We start from the raw sequence: 5,000 nt of genomic DNA, 5'->3' as shown, positions 1-5,000 counted from the left end.
GTCGCCATATTTGCCAAATTCGCCGCTTTTGCCAACTTTTATGGGGCCCCTATACTGCTTTGTGCTTTGCCTCGTTGGCGATTGTGGCAAAATTGTCATTTTCGCCATATTTGCCAAATTCGCTGCTTTCGCCAACTTTTATGGGCCCCCTTCACTGCTTTGTGTTTTGCCTCGTTGGCGATTGTGGCAAAATTGTCATTTTCGCCATATTTGCCAAATTTGCCGCTTTCGCCAACTTTTATGGGCCCCCTTCACTGCTTTGTGTTTTGCCGCGTTGGCGATTGTGGCAAAATTGTCATTATCGCCATATTTGCCAAATTCGCCGCTTTCGCCAACTTTTATGGGGCCCCTTCACTGCTTTGTGTTTTGCCTCGTTGGCGATTGTGGCAAAATTTTCATTTTCGCGATATTTGCCAAATTCGCCGCTTTCGCCAACTTTTATGGCCCTGTTCACTGCTTTGTGTTTTGCCTTGTTGGCGATTGTGGCAAAATTGTTATTTATGCCATATTTGCCAAATTCGCCGCTTTCGCCAACTCTTATGGGCGCCCTTCACTGCTTTGTGTTTTGCCTCGTTGGCGATTGTGGCAAAATTGTCATTTTCGCGATATTTGCCAAATTCGCCGCTTTCGCCAACTTTCATGGGCCCCCTTCACTGCTTTGTGTTTTGCCTCGTTGGCGATTGTGATAAAATTGTCATTTTCGCCATATTTGCCAAATTCGCCGCTTTCGCCAACTCTTATGGGCGCCCTTTACTGCTTTGTGTTTTGCCTCGCTGGCGATTGTGGCAAAATTGTCATTTTCGCCATATTTGCCAAATTCGCCGCTTTCGCCAACTTTTATGGGGCCCCTTCACTGCTTTGTGTTTTGCCTCGTTGGCGATTGTGGCAAAATTGTCATTGTCGCTATATTTGCCAAATTCGCCGCTTTTGCCAACTTTTATGGGGCCCCTATACTGCTTTGTGCTTTGCCTCGTTGGCGATTGTGGCAAAATTGTCATTTTCGCCATATTTGCCAAATTCGCTGCTTTCGCCAACTTTTATGGGCCCCCTTCACTGCTTTGTGTTTTGCCTGGTTGGCGATTGTGGCAAAATTGTCATTTTCGCCATATTTGCCAAATTCGCCGCTTTCGCCAACTTTTATGGGCCCCCTTCACTGCTTTGTGTTTTGCCGCGTTGGCGATTGTGGCAAAATTGTCCTTATCGCCATATTTGCCAAATTCGCCGCTTTCGCCAACTTTTATGGGGCCCCTTCACTGCTTTGTGTTTTGCCTCGTTGGCGATTGTGGCAAAATTGTCATTTTCGCCATATTTGCCAAATTCGCCGCTTTCGCCAACTTTTATGGCCCTGTTCACTGCTTTGTGTTTTGCCTTGTTGGCGATTGTGGCAAAATTGTCATTTATGCCATATTTGCCAAATTCGCCGCTTTCGCCAACTCTTATGGGCCCCCTTCACTGCTTTCTGTTTTTCCTCGTTCGCGATTGTGGCAAAATTGTCATTTTCGCCATATTTGGCAAATTCGCCGCTTTCGCCAAATTTTTTGGGCCCCCTTCACTGCTTTGTGTTTTGCCTCGTTGGCGATTGTGATAAAATTGTCATTTTCGCCATATTTGCCAAATTCGCCGCTTTCGCCAACTCTTATGGGCGCCCTTTACTGCTTTGTGTTTTGCCTCGCTGGCGATTGTGGCAAAATTGTCATTTTCGCCATATTTGCCAAATTCGCCGCTTTCGCCAACTTTTATGGGGCCCCTTCACTGCTTTGTGTTTTGCCTCGTTGGCGATTGTGGCAAAATTGTCATTGTCGCCATATTTGCCAAATTCGCCGCTTTTGCCAACTTTTATGGGGCCCCTATACTGCTTTGTGCTTTGCCTCGTTGGCGATTGTGGCAAAATTGTCATTTTCGCCATATTTGCCAAATTCGCTGCTTTCGCCAACTTTTATGGGCCCCCTTCACTGCTTTGTGTTTTGCCTGGTTGGCGATTGTGGCAAAATTGTCATTTTCGCCATATTTGCCAAATTCGCCGCTTTCGCCAACTTTTATGGGCCCCCTTCACTGCTTTGTGTTTTGCCGCGTTGGCGATTGTGGCAAAATTGTCATTATCGCCATATTTGCCAAATTCGCCGCTTTCGCCAACTTTTATGGGGCCCCTTCACTGCTTTGTGTTTTGCCTCGTTGGCGATTGTGGCAAAATTGTCATTTTCGCCATATTTGCCAAATTCGCCGCTTTCGCCAACTTTTATGGCCCTGTTCACTGCTTTGTGTTTTGCCTTGTTGGCGATTGTGGCAAAATTGTCATTTATGCCATATTTGCCAAATTCGCCGCTTTCGCCAACTCTTATGGGCCCCCTTTCACTGCTTTCTGTTTTTCCTCGTTCGCGATTGTGGCAAAATTGTCATTTTCGCCATATTTGGCAAATTCGCCGCTTTCGCCAAATTTTTTGGGCCCCCTTCACTGCTTTGTGTTTTGCCTCGTTGGCGATTGTGATAAAATTGTCATTTTCGCCATATTTGCCAAATTCGCCGCTTTCGCCAACTCTTATGGGCGCCCTTTACTGCTTTGTGTTTTTCCTCGCTGGCGATTGTGGCAAAATTGTCATTTTCGCCATATTTGCCAAATTCGCCGCTTTTGCCAACTTTAATGGGCCCCCTTCACTGCTTTGTGTTTTGCCTCGTTGGTGATTGTGGCAAAATTGTCATTTTCGCCATATTTGCCAAATTCGCCGCTTTCGCCAACTTTTATGGGCGCCCTTCACTGCTTTGTGTTTTGCCTCGTTGGCGATTGTGGCAAAATTGTCTTTTTCACCATATTTGCCAAATTCGCCGCTTTCGCCAACTTTTATGGGGCCCCTATACTGCTTTGTGCTTTGCCTCGTTGGCGATTGTGGCAAAATTGTCATTTTCGCCATATTTGCCAAATTCGCCGCTTTCGCCAACTTTTATTGGCCCCCTTCACTGCTTTGTGTTTTGCCTCGTTGGCGATTGTGGCAAAATTGTCATTTTCGCCATATTTGCCAAATTCGCCGCTTTCGCCAACTTTAATGGGCCCCCTTCACTGCTTTGTGTTTTGCCTCATTGGCGATTGTGGCAAAATTGTCATTGTCGCCATATTTGCCAAATTCGCCGCTTTTGCCAACTTTTATGGGGCCCCTATACTGCTTTGTGCTTTGCCTCGTTGGCGATTGTGGCAAAATTGTCATTTTCGCCATATTTGCCAAATTCGCTGCTTTCGCCAACTTTTATGGGCCCCCTTCACTGCTTTGTGTTTTGCCTCGTTGGCGATTGTGGCAAAATTGTCATTTTCGCCATATTTGCCAAATTCGCCGCTTTCGCCAACTTTTATGGGCCCCCTTCACTGCTTTGTGTTTTGCCGCGTTGGCGATTGTGGCAAAATTGTCATTTTCGCCATATTTGCCAAATTCGCCGCTTTCGCCAACTTTAATGGGCCCCCTTCACTGCTTTGTGTTTTGCCTCATTGGCGATTGTGGCAAAATTGTCATTGTCGCCATATTTGCCAAATTCGCCGCTTTTGCCAACTTTTATGGGGCCCCTATACTGCTTTGTGCTTTGCCTCGTTGGCGATTGTGGCAAAATTGTCATTTTCGCCATATTTGCCAAATTCGCTGCTTTCGCCAACTTTTATGGGCCCCCTTCACTGCTTTGTGTTTTGCCTCGTTGGCGATTGTGGCAAAATTGTCATTTTCGCCATATTTGCCAAATTCGCCGCTTTCGCCAACTTTTATGGGCCCCCTTCACTGCTTTGTGTTTTGCCGCGTTGGCGATTGTGGCAAAATTGTCATTATCGCCATATTTGCCAAATTCGCCGCTTTCGCCAACTTTTATGGGGCCCCTTCACTGCTTTGTGTTTTGCCTCGTTGGCGATTGTGGCAAAATTGTCATTTTCGCGATATTTGCCAAATTCGCCGCTTTCGCCAACTTTTATGGCCCTGTTCACTGCTTTGTGTTTTGCCTTGTTGGCGATTGTGGCAAAATTGTTATTTATGCCATATTTGCCAAATTCGCCGCTTTCGCCAACTCTTATGGGCGCCCTTCACTGCTTTGTGTTTTGCCTCGTTGGCGATTGTGGCAAAATTGTCATTTTCGCCATATTTGCCAAGTTCGCCGCTTTCGCCAACTTTCATGGGCCCCCTTCACTGCTTTGTGTTTTGCCTCGTTGGCGATTGTGATAAAATTGTCATTTTCGCCATATTTCCCAAATTCGCCGCTTTCGCCAACTCTTATGGGCGCCCTTTACTGCTTTGTGTTTTGCCTCGCTGGCGATTGTGGCAAAATTGTCATTTTCGCCATATTTGCCAAATTCGCCGCTTTCGCCAACTTTTATGGGGCCCCTTCACTGCTTTGTGTTTTGCCTCGTTGGCGATTGTGGCAAAATTGTCATTGTCGCCATATTTGCCAAATTCGCCGCTTTTGCCAACTTTTATGGGGCCCCTATACTGCTTTGTGCTTTGCCTCGTTGGCGATTGTGGCAAAATTGTCATTTTCGCCATATTTGCCAAATTCGCTGCTTTCGCCAACTTTTATGGGCCCCCTTCACTGCTTTGTGTTTTGCCTGGTTGGCGATTGTGGCAAAATTGTCATTTTCGCCATATTTGCCAAATTCGCCGCTTTCGCCAACTTTTATGGGCCCCCTTCACTGCTTTGTGTTTTGCCGCGTTGGCGATTGTGGCAAAATTGTCCTTATCGCCATATTTGCCAAATTCGCCGCTTTCGCCAACTTTTATGGGGCCCCTTCACTGCTTTGTGTTTTGCCTCGTTGGCGATTGTGGCAAAATTGTCATTTTCGCCATATTTGCCAAATTCGCCGCTTTCGCCAACTTTTATGGCCCTGTTCACTGCTTTGTGTTTTGCCTTGTTGGCGATTGTGGCAAAATTGTCATTTATGCCATATTTGCCAAATTCGCCGCTTTCGCCAACTCTTATGGGCCCCCTTCACTGCTTTCTGTTTTTCCTCGTTCGCGATTGTGGCAAAATTGTCATTTTCG

This window comes from Montipora capricornis, chromosome 7 (assembly GCF_036669925.1).
Source record: "Montipora capricornis isolate CH-2021 chromosome 7, ASM3666992v2, whole genome shotgun sequence".
In the NCBI taxonomy this organism is placed as follows: domain Eukaryota; kingdom Metazoa; phylum Cnidaria; class Anthozoa; order Scleractinia; family Acroporidae; genus Montipora; species Montipora capricornis.
This window is presented reverse-complemented; position numbering follows the sequence as displayed.